Source organism: Apteryx mantelli, chromosome 1 (assembly GCF_036417845.1).
Source record: "Apteryx mantelli isolate bAptMan1 chromosome 1, bAptMan1.hap1, whole genome shotgun sequence".
NCBI classification, from domain to species: Eukaryota; Metazoa; Chordata; class Aves; order Apterygiformes; family Apterygidae; genus Apteryx; species Apteryx mantelli.
The window spans coordinates 38,008,001-38,027,645 of record NC_089978.1 but is presented as its reverse complement, the minus strand read 5'-3'; positions in this window follow the sequence as shown (position 1 = coordinate 38,027,645).

Below are 19,645 nucleotides of genomic sequence, written 5' to 3'. Positions count from 1 at the left end.
GAGCATAAAGTCTGCCTCTAATTCTGATACAACCTTTTCATGTGTTATCAAACCCCTAAAGTATTCTATAATGATGTTAATCTTTCTCATATCAGGCATTTCAGTATGATAGTGTTAAATGCAACAGTTCTTTACCCCATAGTGTCATTTTAAAGAACACTTTCTTCCCTGACTTTGTTTAACTGATGTATACTGTCAAATCAAAAGATTGGGCATCTTACCATCTTGCTTGTCCATAGACCTTTCTTCTAGACTCATTTACCAAATATTTTAATCTGCTCAGTTAGAGAAATGATGCAATTTCATTTTATATTCAAGAAGGCAATATATCATTTTAAAATTAGGGCTTAGAAGTTGTAAGTTCTATTCTTGTTTTCGTGACAGGCATCCTAGGTTAAGCTGCTGCTTTTGATTGATTCTATTAAGTTGCAGGTAAAACTAAAATGCTGATATTTACTTTAGAATCTGAGGAGACAGCCTGATGGATTATAAAGATATAAAATCGTCTCACCTGTACAACTCTGACTACGAGATTTCATCCACTTAGCTCCTTTGAACTAGAGTGCATCATTTTGGGGAGAGGAAAAAAAAACAACAACCTTCAGTTTAGTTTAAAAATTGTGAGTAATGATGATTCAAACAAGCCTTGGTAAGTTGTTCCAGTGGTAATTACCCTGTCCCATTTAGCAAATAAACAAAAATGTTAGGCACCACAATTTAGTTTCACCTTTAATATTCTCTTAGCATTGGGTAACTATTTCTTTGTTTGTTTAAAGTATGTCTATACAATAATTTTTAAGGGTTATTCTCTAAAAAAAAAAAAAGATTTTGGAATAAAAACAAAGACTTTTGGCATTCAAATGAACCTTTAATTCCTCATGAATATGTTTCTAAATGAGTAATTGAAATATTTCCTCAAAAAACAGAATGCCTGCACCCTCCCATTACGTCCCCAAAACAAACCATATGCTTTTAATTTAGAAAAATCTTTTTTCCAGTAAAAGCATTCAGGTTTTAATTATTTCTTAAGAGAAACAATTCACAAAAAAGATAAAAATGATCAGCCTGACCCAAATCAAACAAGCAATTTCCCAGCTGAGATTTTTTTATATATTTTTTTTTATTTTTTTCAGGCACACAGAGGGGAAAATATCTGAGTTCAGGTTCCTTTCCCAATACCATTTGCACATTTTAGCCATAGATCCTTCAAGCAAAGGTCACTAGCAGTCCTCATAGGTCTTGCATTCCTTTCCGCATAGTATCGCAGCTGTAATAGAAATATACAAGTGTAACTCCACAGTTGGGACATTTCTGTAGGAATTCAGCATAACAGGTTCATACCTTCCCAGGTATGAAATAAGGTATTCTGTGTTGGTAGAGGTGATGGTTTTAAGACACATTTCTATATGCTCTGTGTCTTAGCAGTAGGCTTTGTTTGCAGTGTGCCGCTATCAAACAAGTAGGTGCAGAAAGTAGGTGCAGAAAAATCCAGAAAAATCAAAACTGAAGTGTTCACTGCTCAGGTATAATGATCCCTCAGGTGGGTATCTGGAATATGAAGTCTGAATGAAGTTTTAATCATTTTTTCAAAACCACTGCTGTGAACTGGATGCATTATTGCAACTTTCAACTGCATTATGAAACACATCAGACCATTATTATTAGGGTTCTTTTTTTTTTTTTTTAAATAAAATATGCTGGTTAGTGACACATATTCTTGAGAGGACAGGTTCTTTGGTATATTGGGCTCATGCTATTTTATTAGGAACATTTAAAAAACACTGTAATGCTAGAGCCTGCCAAAGGCCATAGGGTATAAAATGCACTATTTTAAAAATCAAAGGCCCTGTCCTAATTTCTGGATACAAATAAACTTTTTAAAGACTTAACAGAAATTGACTATAAATTTTGATTTAAAGACAAGATTGAGCTGCCCCAAGATAAGATTTAAGCCCCCTCATAATCAACAGAGAGAGATAGGTTCCTCAAGAGACCTCTGTAGGGAGATCCTGTTTATCTAAATTTAGACACCCAGGTTTGGTGTACCAGGTATGAAAACATCATATGTTGAAAACATCATATATTGTATTCATAACAGAATTAACTTAATTTATAATACTTCTGGTCAGCAGCTGTTGAAGAATTAGATTATTGATTTATTTATTTCAATTTCTAATTATAAAAGTATCACTATTCAGACTGAGTCTAGGATTATAATGTTCAGTTAACATGATCTCACTGGAGTACTAAAATATTGAACTGAAAGGAAAGATTAAATTTGTGTGGATCAAACAGAAAATTAAAATCTACAGTAACAGCCTTTATATAAACTGCCACTCGTGCTTTTTAAACTTTATACAACATTGATCTCGTGGGAATGTAAAACAGATCATTAAGGACTAGAAACTTACTGGCAGCTAATGATTTTGAAGCTTCCTGATTTACCATGGAAATTGTGAGTTTCAAATTTCCTGTTAACATAGCTGAATTTTTACTTTTTTTTTTTTTGTCCTGGATAGGCACTTCCGTTAGAAGAGTATTTCTAAAATTCTCAAGGGTGTTACCATTTATTTCTCCATATGATTTTAAGTGCTTAATAAATTAAATAGTAGTTTTATCTCTGACTTGGGAGTACATTTTTTCGGAGAGGCTATGTTGTCTTATTTTCATTATTATTTAAAATTCAAAGTACAGTACTACAAGCTTGCTTGGTATCACAGTGTCTATGGATGAAACAAAATGAATGACTTTAGACAGATGTGAAATAATTAGCACCACCACCACCAACAACAAAAAAAATGTATTAGTGCTTGGCAACAAAGGGAATTTTATTTTTGTCAAAAAGTTGAAAGGAGATGTCAGTAGTCATAGATGCTGTGAAACCAGTAGCAATTACGATATCTTCAAAACTGAGAATGCTATTTTGAGTCATTTGTTATTTATATGTTTAATAATAAAAATGTGCCTTTTTAAATGGAAAATACAGTTTGTTAGCCTAAAGGTTCATGATTTACTATTTAGCCACAACTGCTATTGTTGTGTAAACTTGAAAAGAACAATACCTTCATGTTGTTCTTTTTACTTGGCAAACATTCACCTTTGCTTCATAAAATTGAAGTCAGAGTAATAGTAAACAATAAGACCTAGAGAGGGAAGATCAAACATTCTGTTTTCAGCAACATATTGCCAATAGCCAGCACCTGGGTAGTTTTTGGACGTAAGCCCTGTTAAATATGTTATCACCTGAGAGATTCAACAGCTGAATTTTCTTGACCTGAATGCTAAAATGTTGGACTTAAGACTTGATATACTGTTGTAATAGATTTCAGAAAAATGCCAGCACAAAAATATCCTGGAGAAAAAAATCTTTCTGAAAAAAAAATAACCCTACAGTTTCAAAAAACTCGAGGCAGTAGGTACTTGATTGGGAACAGCCAAGCATGAACAATTTCTTTAATAGATCATTTGCATGCAGCAATTGTGCATTCCTCTCTAAATTTCAACTCTCCCTGAAGTTAAAAGTTAAGTCATAACTAGTTTTATGTTTATGACAAGTTTATGATCCTCTGCAGGACACCTCCACTTTGATGTGAAGGGAGGAGGAACTGGTATTGCTGCAGATGTCCCTGTATTGTTAAATGGCTTCCTCACTCATCAACCCCCCTTTTCTTGATCTCTTTTTCTCCTCTTCAGCTTTTAACATAAGTCTATAGCTAGTGACGTGAAAGGATGTAAATATAATTTAGTGCTAAAATTAATCCTTTTAGGACACTAAAGTGTTAACTCAGGTGCTTGGTAATAATCATTTAGCTGCAAAATAAATGTTTATCCAGTTGGTCTGTTTGTGTAACAGAGACATATTTTCACAGATCTCCACACAATTTGCTTTGAAAGTAGTCATGTGAGATAGGGTGTGATGACATAATGATGACATAACATCTTAGCTCAACCAAAAAGAGGAAGATTGTGCTCTTACGTTCCATCACTCCTCCTCCCAGTGCCTCGTTTTATGACCATGTATTTTGCCACTTAATCAAGTTTCTTTCTGCTCATCAGTTGCTTCTAAGAACTGTTTGATTTCATTACAACAGCAAACAATAACACAGAAACAAAGTGGGTAAGTTATCTGCCATTTTGATGAGTTGTGTAAACGTAACTCATTCTGTTTGTAAAAGATGTAAGAACATTACTGCATTTTTCCTCATATATAGTTTTTTTGTGAGATATCAACTTTTGTATCTGTAGGATGAATAGTTCAACAACAATCGGTAGTCTAAATTCATATGTTATATGTGTGGTGAACCAATCTGTATGAAAAATAAAATATGGGGAGAGGATGATTGAACTGGTGACCATTTTTCACTTCATGTGTATTTGCAACAGATTTATTTTGCATAGTTTTCTTAGTGTTGGGAGCTTGTTAAAATACAGTCATAATTGCACTTATATTTCTAAATCCCATTTTCTATTGATTTTACTGGCATGTCACAACACTACTAATATAAGGGGTTCTGTTTTCAATTGGTTACAGGATTCGCATTCTTAGAGATTATTAAAATGCTCTGTTGACACCTGTCTGCTACTGAACAGAAAATAGAGTTCATGAATATAAATGTAATCCCCAAAGGGAGACGTTTTGTAGAAGACCATATCATTCCACTTCTTCCACACTCTCACAAATCTGCCATTGTTTCCACCAGTACTTCTGTTTGTATCCTTCAGCAGTGAAGATAGTTCTCTAAAGTTTTTTTGTTTTGTTTTGTTTTGTTTTTTCATATATTCTGTTGACTTAGGAGCCAAATAAAGCATGTTGTATATTCAACAATATTGCAGGTCAGTCCCAAATTTAGTTGGCAGTTGACAGACCCAGTCTGTGAATTATAATATAAATTCTTTGTTGACAGTTCCTATGGCCTGGCAGCTTCAGATTTACGCCGTGTCTCTAATATGCCCCATTCCCTCTGAAGTAAGTTGCAATGGATAGAAGATACTGTGTGACATATCACGTTAGGGAGCATGCTGCTCTGTCTGCTGTCCCTGAAGTACAGTTTCCATTTCAACTTCACTGGTCTGAGATTCAAAGTTATCTATCGTTAGACCTTTACTGGTAGATGCAAGACACTTCCGAACTCAGCTTTGAGTGTCTTAGTTCAATCTCAGGACAAGTCAAGGGTGTGTGCATTAAGAGCACCCTCTTTTTCACTTCTCTCCATATCGTAATTTGTAAAAGGAAAAAAGCCAATAAGTATGAGCTAGAAGACTTTTTTTTTTGCACTTTGTTCAGTTCTTCAATCTGACTGAATGCCATGACATGGGGGCACACGTTACAGCCAGTGTGTTTACCTTTGTAATACTAAGTTAAGCCTGTGAGACCAATCCTGATGGCTACTTATGACTAATAACAATATTTACAGAGCAGCTGAGTCAAGACTCGACTTTACTCATGCTAAAAGTGGCTTTATTTTCCCAATTACAAAAAAAAAAAAAAAAAAGCTTTCAAAACTCATGGCTTTGATGTATCATTCTCTTTCACTCTCAAATAAAATACATGCAGGTAAACAGGTAAAAACAATTGCCTCCCTCCACCCCCACCCCTGACTGGGGAAAAAGGGAAAGAAGGAGACACAAAGAAATTATTAGTTCCATGCTTATTTAAAAGTAAAGTCTTCCTTTTAATAAACATGCCTATAGTTACAAGATCATTACTAGTATCTGAATAATATCCTGCCTAGGCTTCCAAAGAGAAGTCAGTACTTTGATCTTGAAGAACCATGGTCAAAAGGAAGTTGATGCCCCTCATACTCCTGTTCTGTCACTAAACTGTCATCAGCAGGTTGCCTTTGCACCCAGGACTATATGGGAGATTTTTCTGTATAAATTTGGTAAAGGTGGTGTGATGCAGCATCAGTAGAAACAGAGCAGAAGCTGCTTGAGGAGTACTTTGCTGATCTCCTGATACACCTGTCATTTATTTCTCAGGATCTTGCAATTACAATGAGCACTGTTGTACCTATGCAGGTCAATGAAAAAACTGTCAGCCTTGCTGTAAAGAGAGTGAAAGATGATTTGGAAAGCTAAAAATACTGAAAGTATCCTAATAGATTTCTTTGTGACTTGGAAACAATCAATATACACCAAATTTTTTTGTGCCCCCAAACACCATTCCAACCATATTGGAGATACTTATAATATTTATTAATATCGCTTATTCTTAAAAAATAAATTAATTAATTAATCCAGCTTCCAGATCTGAATTCTAGGGACTCTAGTTACTGCAAATATGGACTAACTATAAGCAGAATGCTAAAAATTTCAGCATGAAGTCCTGAGAAACATGATAGGAAGTATGATATGTTGATGTTGTCAGAGAAGATTTGTGGACTTTAATGCCTGACTGTCAGTGTCTGCTGTGTGACCAGTGCTCCTGCCTCAGCTTTTCAGGAGGAAAGATTTCCAGGATAACCTTAAATAGCATTAGCCTGTTTTTTGTTTGTTTGGCTCTTTGTCTGTACAAAAAGATAAAATCTTTAAAGAAAGTAGTCTATTGGTAGACACTGCTTACGTGATAATTTTTACAAGGACTTTTGAAGAATTAGCACTGGATGCTGCTGCTCTTGCAAGCTCAATTTTGGAATCAATAAGCATTTTAGTGTTCTGTATATTTCATTTTTAACCCATAGTAGTTGTATGTTGTTATAGAAAGAAGTAGTAGCTTTATATTTCTCTCACATTGCATAGAGATATACCTAAATTTCTCCCAGAATTCTGGTTTCCGGGTGACCAAATGACTGCCACAGGTCAAGGTAGTCATGTTGTATAACACCTGGAGTCTTCACTCTTTAAGGTGCCTAACATAAGCACAAAACCTTTTTTTCTTCTAGCAAGATATTTATCATATAAAAATTCTAGACACCATAGCCACTGTGATATCTGACAGTTATCTATCAATTAATCATTGCAGTAGTTTGGCAATTCCAGAATTTCCAGTGTTATAAGGAGTTTTAAATACTTCATTTGGTATAAGTTAACTTCCCTGATACTATTAGCAAGGTAGTTGCTAATTTTCACCATTGTTAATGCTGCTTAAGGTTTTGTTTGGTTTTGGTTTTGGGTTTTTTTTTTTTTTTTTTTTGAAAAATGACATGGGGCTCTCATAACACCAGAAGCTGTTTATACTGCAGAAGATGCATTTTTTACTAGACGTGTAAAGATGAGCTAAAATATATACAAAAATATGTACCTATTCATATGATACATAAATACATACTTCAGCATATTAAAAAAAAAACCACAAACAAACAACAACAAAAAAACAGTGGAGTTAATTTTAAAACTGTCTGTTTGCCTTTATGCAACCTCCATTCTCTGTAGTTATTGCTATGGCTACCTATCAATAGAAATATCCAAAAGGAACAAATCTTCAATAAAAAGTGATGATAGAGTTACATGTTTCAGTATTCCTTTAACTGTTATTTTCACCTCCGAAATCCTGGACCATGGTTATATGAAATAAAGAAACCTCTGTATTCTGGATTGCTTTCTTTATTATGCAAATGACAGATCATATATTACCTTTGTTATCTTAATAAAATGAGGACCATCATGAACTTTCCTAAGGAACAAAGACTTTTTGGAGTTTTTCCATTTGCAAGGTTTTCTGCTTGTCTGTCGGTGCTTTTAAAAAAATGTACCACATTTTTTGTAACCACCTGTAATTAAAAGTCCACTCTGTTTCCAAGCTTATGTAAGCTTACAGTAACAGAATTCACTCTTTCACCTGGCAGACTTTAGACAGAAAAATAAAATTCCAACATCCTGTTTAAGTGGCCCTTTTTTCAATGTTGGCTCTAGCACTTGTATTTTTCTCCTAATCTGTACTGCGAATGGATTCATATTCAGATTGGGCATCTTTCAGATACCTATATTTCATAATCAGACTCCATTCAGCCTGCTTCTGAAACACAAAACATGTTAGGTTCATAGGAACATGCCAGAATGTGGAAGTGAATAGTGGAAGACAGAAAGGTGAGAGTGGGAGACTAGTTAAGAGAACCGCTGAATAGTCATCTCAGTAGATGAGCGTACAAAAATCATAAAAGTGGAGGAGTAAATGGGATGTTGGAAGAAAGAAGCCTGCTGGAAAAGAAAAGGTAGGATAGGAATTAAAATTAGAGCCATTTCGTACCAATTTAATTTTCTCTCGAATTGATTTGATCTGAAATGGAACAATCCCCAAATTTTCAAAATTCTAACGGCAACACATGAGATTCTACTGGTATATACCTATCAATCAGCTTCAATAACCTTTTTGTAAAGGGCTCCCAGACACTGTTGCTCTATAACAGATACTGACATAGCAAAGTTGTGAGCTTTTCTGAGAACCTCAAAGTTGCAAGTCAGGGTTGGGCAGCAGGCATCCATATGCTTTTTCTAGGGCTGCTATAAATCTTACAGCAGAGTCACAACAGACAGTCACTTCCAGCTAAGACTTTGAAGTCTGTTATTCTCCCATCATCTTGACAGAGACCATGGAAACTGTCATGCCTAGCTTTGGTCTGCAGGTTTAAAGTCTCCAAATCCAGACTTTGGGGAAATATTAGGTGTGCCACGTGGTTGCAGAAGGACTGGAAACCTAAAATCTTATTATGTATCAGACTCATCAGGTGAACTCTTCAGCAGCTGAGGACCTGTTGCTGTCAAATACCAGATATTCTATCAAAACTTTTGGTTGCACCTAAAATCTTCAATGACTTTCACTCCTTCTTCATGAATAAACAATGCCTATTTCTCAAGTGTTCCATACAAGTTGAGACTAGAGTGGGTAGACAATTTCTGAGAAAGCAAATTTGAATTAAACACATTTGTTTATTAAACCTAAAAAGCTTTCTTCAAAATATTATGGACTTTCCTCAAATATTAGGCATGATTCCAATGGAAAATTGCTTAGAAGCCTAAAATTTTGCCAGTGCTGTGGTTCCTATCCGTCGGGTGTCTGGTGGTCCACTAGTTAAGTTGATTTAACCCACCATTTTGTGTCCCCAGCCCCTGTGCAATCTACACAGTGAGACTGAAGTGCCCAGAATTATGGTAGAGATCTGCTAGATATGCTGCCCCAGTGGAATATTACTTGCCAGATAAACCTCCCTAATGCTAACACCCTGAATTTCACCAACACATTCTGATAAAGCCTGATATTTGGTAACAAAGAGTCACTCTATATTAAACATTTACTTTAGGATGAAGTATACTGTCCTCTAAAAGTGCTTTTCTTTGACTAGGATAAAACAGTCTCGGGTGATTAGCTCAAATGTAGAGGTCAATTCTGTAGAAGCTGAAGTTAGAAGAGATGAATCCTACATAAAATTATTATTTGTGTGAGTGCAGGTACTAGAACAGTAAAAAGTGCTCAAACCCAGTCTCACAAGATGTTCTCACTTCCCTGGGAAATTTTTACTTCCCTGTTAGTAGTCCATGGAACTGTATCAATTCTCTGGGGTTTTTTGGAAATATTTAAACATTGCTTTTTCTCTTAGACCGTGAACACATTGTATCAAGAAATATAATTGCAATAAAGCAATATTTTATTATATTGATTTCAAACAACATATTATGAATATCCTCAACAGGGTACAAACATTCTTTTATTCATTTTTAATAACTATTTCCAAGCTATAGCTACACTTAGTAATATGCAAGAACAGCTATTCTGAATAAATTAATGACTTAGTATTCAAATAATTACTAAGTTGGAATGCCACCATCTATTTCTTTATTTGCAACTATATAAACACTTAAGAATATTTTTGTCTTTAAGAAGGAAAACTAAAAGAGGTGAAAAACTAGAGAACTTCAGTGTGTGCTTTTAAATTTGCAAGCTTAATTACTTCCCTGGAAATGGTAATTTCTTGGAAATCAGGAATAAATTTGGTGTTAGTCTTAGGGAGGGAGGATTTGTAGTTTTTAATTTAAAAACAACTTCACAGGGAATGAAGGGTGCAGTCTGAGTTTGATGGGACTTCCTGTTCACCTGATACCAGAACTGGTAACAGTTTAATAATTCTTCTCAGTGAAGTTGCTGCAATCACTATCAATAGGAGTGGTGTAGCAGGTCTTAACAGCTACTTTAAGTTACTTTAGCAGTGTAAGTAGTTTTGGTACAAATGACAGCAGTCTCTATAGAAGAACAATATAATTTGAGATAACAAAGGTCTTTGAATAGTGTTAAGGTCTGCCAATATTGAAGCGACTTGGATGCTGTACATTCAGTGAACATGAAGGTGTCGCCTTGCTAAAGCTTTTTGCATTCTTCCAGGTTTTGGAAGAATTCCCCAAAAAACTATGGAAAGGTTAATCCCTTTATGAGAGGATCACTGATAAGAAAAAAAAAAGAAATGGTGGACTTTAAGAGGGATTTATTATGCCTGATGTGCTGCTGTTCTGGTCTGTAGGTCCAGCCAGTAGCGAGGCTGAGCATGTATTCCCAGTACACACATATGTAGTACAAACACAGCCAGCCACGCAGGTCAGCACAAAGATCCGTGCCTTTACTGGCATCCACATCAACACCAGCAGTGCTCATATAAACCACATGGACCATGCAGACGGCCCCTTCCTGCTCCTCCTGTCCAGCTGATCAGGATCAATCAGTTTGCTAGCAGTTCCCCCGACACACACGCGCGCGCACACACACACACACACACACACACACTCATTATGGATCTCTACAGGAGCTGGTCCAGCAGCTGAGCCTAGACCCCTGTTTCTCCAGTGACTCCCAGTGAATCCAGACCTCTTGTCATCCTCGCTGACTAGTCCAGCGTAGGTGCTCGCTAGCATTCTCTGTCTCTCACTCACACACACACACACACACACACACACACACATGCATTCAATAGGGAGCACACTCACACAGAAAATAGTTAGAAACCGAGTTTAAGAAGAAGAATAGAGCAGACAGCAGTGATCAGGCACAAGGCTCAGTCAAACAAGCTTACTGATCAACAGCTTGCTTACACCTGACTGACCAGTTTATCTCCCCTTTCTCCATTTTCCCATGCTTTCCACCTTGATGCTTCCATTTCTCACCCCTTGTCTCTTCCCAGATATACAAGGTGCCTGTAATTTCTTTTTTTTTCTTTTTTCTTTTTTTCTTTTTTTTTCTTTGGGCCCAGTTTTACAGTGTCCTTACCCAAATTTGGTATTTCTGATTACCTAGGCAATCTCAGATTTATATGGCACAATTAATAAAGCTACTTAGGCATGGTTTGCCTTGTAATATTCTGCTCCCCCAGACATGCTCAATACATGCCTTCAATTGCCTTTAAAGTTCAGCAATTTCTCACACAACTCCCCACTAACCATCTGTGAAAACTGGTTGGCCAGACCTCACAGCGCTTTCTGTAACTTTTGTCAGCTTCCCACTCTGTTATTTGTTACAACCAGCAGTTTCCAATGTCCTGTCCAGTAGTTTCTCATGCTCTGACCAGTTAGCTAAATCTCAGGCCAGGACCTATCAACTTGTATAGCTTAACAATCATTCCTAAAAAGAGTCTGATATTGAAGGGTCAAGCAGTCACCTCATTGCCTTTCACACTAGGTCATTACACTTTCTGCTCTCATTCTCTTTGCAGCAAACAACATCCAAGGCATAACTTTAACTGAAGTTCCCCAACTCTCATCAGCAACCCTATTCCTATAGGAAACCATATAGAATAGTATGGTAGTTTAAAGCAATAGTTTCCTTTAATGTTTAATGTAGAATATTTTAGGGAAGTAAAGAGATTATGATGCCCATCCTGCATCAAGAGAAAATATCAAGTTATTAATAATACAACGTAATTCAAAATAGGCTCATTCTCCTGTCTGAAGTAGTAAAACCTCATGTTTCTATTTTTTTCAGAAGGCTAGAAAAGATGATTCCTGGATGTTCTTTGTCCTAGTAACTTTGAAAGGGCACAGATCAAACTTTTTATTTTCTTCTTTATATCTCTAGAAAAATGTATTTTCTTCTCAGTCTTTTGTAAGAAACACTGTCTTTCTCCATTAAGGAGCAAAACAGAGCATGGCCAGTAGAAAGTTAAGAAAAAGTCAAGACAAAAGACACGCATGAGTTAAACCAACTGTTCAGAACCTGTAACATGAAATAGAATTATTGGTAAAAGAAAACATGCTATGGCTAAACAAAAAAAAAGAGCTAGATAACAACACACCAGGCTTTACCTGATGGAACATGTTTGTACAATATCTGAGACATTTGGCCTACTTTACTAAACTGAAATTACCCATATATGTGTGTCTGTGTGTATCTGTGTGTGTCTGTGTGTGTGTGTAAATCATATATATAACATATATAAAATATATGTAACATATATGTAACACATATATAACATATAAAACATATTTGACTTGTTCCATTTTTTCTTGTCAATTTACTTACATTTGAAAATTTCCATATTTAGAAAATGTCACAACTGGACATTTGACAATACTACAATATTTTTTTATCCAAAATGGAACATTCTTTTTAACTATTCCTTCCTGCAGGAATGTGTGAACACACATCTTTTTCTAGTGAAAACATTTTTTTTCCAGAAACTCGGTGACTGAGTCTCTTAAATATTTCACCTACTTCCCTGAAAATTCACCATAACTGTCTATTATGAAGTTATCCTCCCCTTCACAACTGTCATGTTATTTTGCTTTGAATAATTGTATAGTAGGAAACATCAGAAAAACAGAAATACAAAAGATGCAAGACCACATACTGTGTTACTGCAGTATGCATTCTGCATCCTTGCTTGTCTTTGTAAGCCCATTAAATAAATACTAACCAGTACCTCACTCTATATATATTTTCAAAGAGCTGAAAAAGACACCAGTAACCTGTCTCTTGTTGATTTCTACTGGGAGCCAAATGCTTAAACTTTTGTCAATGTTTTGAAATTTGTATGAAAATTTCTAGTTAGTGTCTGTATCTCCTCTGTAGTTTTCTTTTTCCAATATTTTTTCAAGTTCCCTCTTGAGCTGATCCCACTCTTTACTTCCATTGCTGGCTTTGGCAGCTTTTTGGAGCTATCTGTGCTCAACAAAAAAGCCTGTCTGAACTGAATAGACTGCATGCTGTTGTCCCTTCACAGTCGTCTCTTGTTTTCCATCAAATTAGTTAGTCTCCTAAAGTGCTTGTTGTCATCGGTACATTCTTTCCTTTGAGGAGATTTTTTTTTTTTGTTAACGACATCTCTACTTCATCTACTTTCCTGTCTTAAAACAGCAATATATAGAGATTAAAGCAGTGCAAAGTATTTTCAGTAAGCACTTTATTCAACAGTTTCAGAATTTCAGGGGGGTTGCAAATTATCTGCGAACAGGACATGACTTTTGTCCGCGTGTCTGTTGCTGCTCCATTTATTACTATTTCTGTTACAGCAGCAGCTTTGAATAAGACTGGGGTGTCATTTGGTAGATTCTGTACAGACGCACAACACTGCCTCAGAAAGTTATACTTAAGTACAAAGAATGGGAAAAAGGATCATTGGTGAGGTTACTCACCTAAGTTGAGTCTTATTGGACTTGTGATTGTATGCGCTAAGATTTGTAAGAAAATGCGTGTCTTTTTCTTCTTATAATACATGGAAAATGAGATATAGCCAAATAATGTACTTGGTGAATCACAGTTTTTTAAGACCACAAGGATGTTTCAGGCAGGCTATTTCTCAACAAGTTACATTCCTAATGTAATGCTTAGGTTTTTTGTAAATGCTTTGAGTTTCATCAAGAAAAAACACTGAGAATACCTTTTGAATATGACTTGATAAATGCTTGATTGTATGTATACTGTTGCTGTTAGCCTGGTAATTAAATCATTCAAGAGCTTAACTAATTACGCAAAGGTGTTTCTGGTATGTTCATATGTAATTGGTTACTTGACTCAGCTTGGATCCATCTCTGTGCAGCTCAAATGATGGCCTGGAGCTATTTGCAACATGCAGTGTCTCTTCAGCATTCAGCAATACTGCCATAATATGAGGAAAAGGGGGAAAATAATCAAACAAACAAACAAAAATAAATGTAAAGAGTGAAGATAAAAGGAGAACCAATGAACACAAAATATGCTTCAAGAGTCTGCTGGAACCCCTTTTTGGTCCTAACTACCAGTGAAAAAAACTGTTGTGCATGTGAATCAGCAATAGCAACTGGACAAAAATATCATATAGCAGTATTCATTTTCCATGTAGAGTATTTGTAACTAAATTTCATTGTTGTTTGAAGACAGAATTTTGCTTGTATTAAGAAATACACATCATAACCTTTCTTTTCAAGAGGTATAATAATTCTATTGATGAATAATAACAACACTTTTCCACCAACTCCCATCTTCTTTACAAAAGCAGAGCCACTGGCATATAATTACTGTCCGTCCATAAAGCCATATGCCACCACTTTCAATGGAATAGACAGATAGAGGCAGAAGCAGCTAAATAGCAACTGTTCAGCTTGGTGAGGAAAAAACACAACAGACAGAAATAATTTTCATTTTTCAGCATGAAAAGTGATTTGAGGGCCTACATCTTGTGTCATGTTGAATGGAACAGCTTTTCAGAAAGTGTCTTACCAAAAGTTATCTATAAGCCATCATCTATATATAAACTGGTCCAAGAGGCCACGCAAAATTACTTACATGGAAAGGTTATATCAATGCTCCCAAACTGACGACTTAGCATCTTAGTAATGTAACTGACATCTTAGAACTTAGACTTGAAAATTTTAGATTTAAGTCAACATCACAGCAATAGTCAACAATAACGACCCTTTATGCTAATTGAGGCCAGGAAATCTACTCTGCAACTTAAAAACTGTAGCTGGAAACCAATGAAAAGAAAGCAGAACATATTAAGAAAGACCCTGTGTGTGGGGGGGGGTCCAACCAGTAACATTGAACTCCTCCCAGTTAGAGCAGTGAAACCCCCTTTTATGCTTGAGGATGACTGGTGCGAAAGACCATAGGCACACAGGGACATAGTAAGCTAACACCACAAAAAAGGTGAAGTTGGTCTATACTGGAAAGTTTTTCATGCAACTGTTTTAACTGTACTGTTTACAAGGCTTTTCTGAAATAATCTGGATGATGAGAGTTAGCATTAGTGTAACTGAATTAAAAATAACTGCTGTATTTTGTTTAAATTGTTGTCTTTAATTAAACAATGAATTCTTAGTTCTGTACATAAGCTGTGTTTCCTTTTGCCCGTAACAAAATTTTGAATGTAATAATGTATGTGCCTGACCTGCACTCTGTGGGTGGAGGCTGAACATGTTGAAGTATATTTTTCATTTTAGGCATTGTGAAGTATCCTCTTTGGTCTCCATCTAATGTTACAAAAAAAAGTATTTTATAAATATAATGTCATGTCTGTCCATCCTGTGCAAATCGCTTGGATTCTCAGATAATCAAGCAGCAGGTAAATCAGTCCTCCTAAAACAGGTATGCTAATTCTTTATAGAGTTAATGGAAAATAAGTAAGCATCTTTGAAAATTTCCAGGAGGAAATCTACTTACCACACTGCAGACACTGCAGGTTGGATTCAGTTGTTCTTTTGACATTTTAGAAGCCCTGGAATATCTCGTTGGCTTCTAGCTGCTGCTCAGAATTAAATGAGTCTTACACAGGTCCTGTTGCCATATTTGCTAAGCTTATGTGGGTATTTGAAATATTCTGTGGCATTTGAATGCAGCTGAATCAAGCCAGTGACTTGAATAAGACCTTTCTGAAGACTGTCAAAATTGCCTGTCCCTCTTTTTGACTAGAGAGCACCTTAGATATTTGATTTTAGGACAGCTTGTTCGCTGCCTGCCTAACATGTAGGGAGAGCTATCTGCCTAAGACAGACAGGCCTGATCCAAATCATTATACAGTGATTGCAACTATTACAGCTATTCAATTATTACAACTAACAGCTATTTTAAAATGCTAATTTTTAATATTTTAACTTTTGCAAGGATGCTATAGAGCACTGAAAGACCATATTCAGTTTACATACTAAAAGAAAAAGATTGCAAAAAGTGCATTACTGAAAACATGTGATGTCTGTCTTTCAGTCTTTTTTTTTTTTTTCCTGTCGTGTTTTATTCTCAAGGTCAAATGATGGCAGATTTTTTTTGTGCTTCATTATCATTGCCATATAAAATGAATCTGTACCTAAAGGATACACTTAAAACTCTTCTGTTATGGAGCATAGTAAAAAAATCATTGAAAAATTATGCCTGCTTTTTATGGAGTGTTCCACACACATAATTTCTAGAATTAATCAGAAAATATATTATTTATTCTGTTTTTGTGGCACTAATATGAAGTGCTGGGTTCATTTTTCTTATTTTTCTCTATCATATTCATGGAACAGCTCAAGCTTCTATCGAACACTGATAAATTCTACATAACACTGATAGAAAACTTGGGTCCCTCTGAGTTTTGAAAGGTGTTGTTTTTAGTATTTGAAAGTGAGGATGAAGGTTCATTCACCATACAGAGCAGTTTTTGCCTTGGAGCGTATCAGCCCAGAGGAAGTAATAACTCTTCTTTCCTTCCTTGCCTGTACCTGTGGGCAGCAAAAGTGAGGAGTTTGGGCACAGCCTTGGCTGACATAAGCACAGCTGGGAAGGGATGTAATTTGCAATGAGTCAAGCAGATTCTTGTCTCCTGATAAAGGCTGGAGTAGAGCTAGATTATATCTTTCTGAGATATTAATCTTCCTCAGACTTCTTAAATGAGAGTGATGTAAATTTTGGTACCATTCATCACATTCTTTTCCAAGCCAGAGCACTGCTACTTCTTCACCGAGTGGTAGAAGAACTCGTAAAAAGAGCATCCTTTTGGGACAGAAATGAAAGGCACATAGTCACATATCCTCCTACGGATTTATTTGCCAGCTGTACACAAGTCCTAGTTCACTTCAGTACAGGTGGTAAGAAACAATGAGTGAAGCAGTTACTTCTGCAAAATCACCAAGTCTTCATCAATAGCTTGTTTCAGTAGACCTTGTCCAGGTCTTCTAAGCTATGTAGTCAAAATTGAATGTTTCTGCTGAGGTATTTGGACATACTCGTCTAAGGAAGAAGAAAGACAAAGAGAAGCTGGGAGAGAAGGAACTGAGACAAAACCCCCGAAGATTCAGACATGATAATTTTCCTTTGTGTCACTGAGAAGATTAGTACAGTTGGCAGCAGGGACTGCTCCTATCTATAGGGACAGCCAGAGCCCACGCATTCTGGCATGTCTCATGATGGTGGTGGTGGCCTTCAAACTACGTTTTCTGGGCTTTGGACTAACAAATTAAGCATAGAGACCATGGCCATTTTCTCTTTTCATCTGTCCAAGGAGTTACAGTACTTTGACAATGCCTACATCTGGGTTTCACCTTTGACCTTAGCCAGGGCCTATAGTTATCTAAAAAATTGCCTGTTATGCTTTTGCACACTCTTTCTTCACTCAGACTAAGCCTACATATACATTGTACAAATTAGTATAGACATAGCTAAGCTAGCTCTAAACAGATATGACTGTGATGAAAATCATTTTAAACAGTAAGAACACATAATTCTAGCATTGAAAGAGTGTAACATTTATTATTTTTGAGCCTTCAGGTTCCTTAATCAACTTAAGAGTATTCTGAATAATGTTTGTACTATCGGAGTGGTAGGATTCAAGCTTTACATGTCATTATTGTAGACATCTGTATCTATGCTAGGTAACACAATACTTCCTACTTGGTAAATGGAGACAAATAAGCAAACTTAGGGCTACCATTTATGTGACATATTTCAGACAAGTACTTGAGGATTACAAAGCTCCTGCTCTAGAAGTTCCTGTTTTTTCTCCCCAAACTAGGAAACTCAGTGTGACTAGTTTAGATCCGGACATTTAAGAGAGAATTTCCACTGCAGATGTGTTTTTGAATTATTTATCCATTTATACCTACACAAGCACACATACTTTAAAACAAGAATAATTCCATTTCTAATTCCTATTTCCAACTGGACTAGGACAGTCAGAGTGCTTGCTTAAAGAAATTGGCAGTATATCTAACCATAAGGAAGAACCGACAGATAATTAAGATCAGTGAACTGCAAGGCATACAGATTCTTGCTAACCTGTTCTCATAGAGGGAATAGGTTTGCCCAAATTATGAATTATGTGGTCAGAAACATTATCTAATTTACTTTTGGGCAATGATATAAACCAGGACTCCAGAAAGAAATTTTATGAAGCCAAGTTATCTACCACATTAGAGATTTTATAGTTTCAGCAAAAAAACCACTCATGATATAAACATTTTTAAGGATTCATTTAGAGCAGAGTTTTCAGGAGTGCTCCAGATTGTTCTTGACTTCCTCTTGAAGCAGCAGAATAAGAGTTGCATTGACTTCCAGAGAAAAGTTTCAGCCAATAGTAAGTACTTAAAAATCTCAACATTAAAATGTTCTAAGTGTAAAAAAAAAAAAAAGAAAAATCCATCTAAAATGTGATTTCGTTGAGAATCTGTTTGAATTACTATGATAATTTGAATTTTACTACCTTCCAGTTATTCCTGAAATTCATTTGAATTATTCTCAGTACATTTCTTATCAGTCTTATTATGAAGTCATGGGAACAGATTAATTTCCATAAATTCAAATGCTTTTTCACCTTACTTTAAAATTGAATAGAGTTTGGTTATCTAAATCTACATCTGTACTTGTAAATTAGAAGAGTGCATGTTGTCTGGCTATGAGCATGAATGGCATGGGAAAGCTTTAGTTCTAAGGATACATATTTCTTCCCCTACAAGCCAGTATAGCTCCATCCATATAGCTGGCTGCAAACAGTCCCTAGGTCTCCATTGTCAGGGAGAATGTCAGTTTGAATAAGGCAAAACTATACCAAAAAAGTGTGCTAAACAGTATGGAGTTGTGTGCAAATGCTCAAGCCACTTGTGCTATTTAGTTAAATAGATCAAAAGCAGAGCGTGGAAAAAGAAAGAAAAAGTTTGATGTATATTACAGTGATTCACCTACACTTAAGGTACACTTGAGGCTGAATTATCTTTTGGGAATCTGGTCTCCCTCTAAGTAGTGCCTATGTGTCTGTTAATTATAAAATGACCATCTAGGAAAAGACTTCAGTCTGTTTCTGTGCACAGGCAGCTGTGTATGAACATGAGACCCTGCATGCAACCTCTAGGTTGCATTCTGTCCATGCTTGAGTCTGTGCTTACGTGCACACAGTGTTTGAACAAGACCTGTGGGCTGACAACGGTATAGTTTAGACATGCCAGGGAGCTCTTGCCACTTAGGTCAGGTATCAGTCACATGATATACTTCTTCTGAAAAAGCTTCCCGAGAAGTGTCATGTTGAGTCCCATAATTCTCTGGCTGGATTTTTTTTTCCTTCATTTTTTCTGAAATTCAAGATAGTTAGTCTAATTAGTTTAAAGCTAGTTTATCTTCCCTCACAGTAATCAGCAATCTCTCCTGTCTATGCTTGTGTTTCAGATGGCAAAACACTTTGGAAAGGATCATATTTGTTTTGTACTTTAAAAAGTCAGTCTGAGGTCAATGAAGAAACTTTAACTGCCTACACGAGTCTTTAGATCAAGCATATTGCATATATTGCTT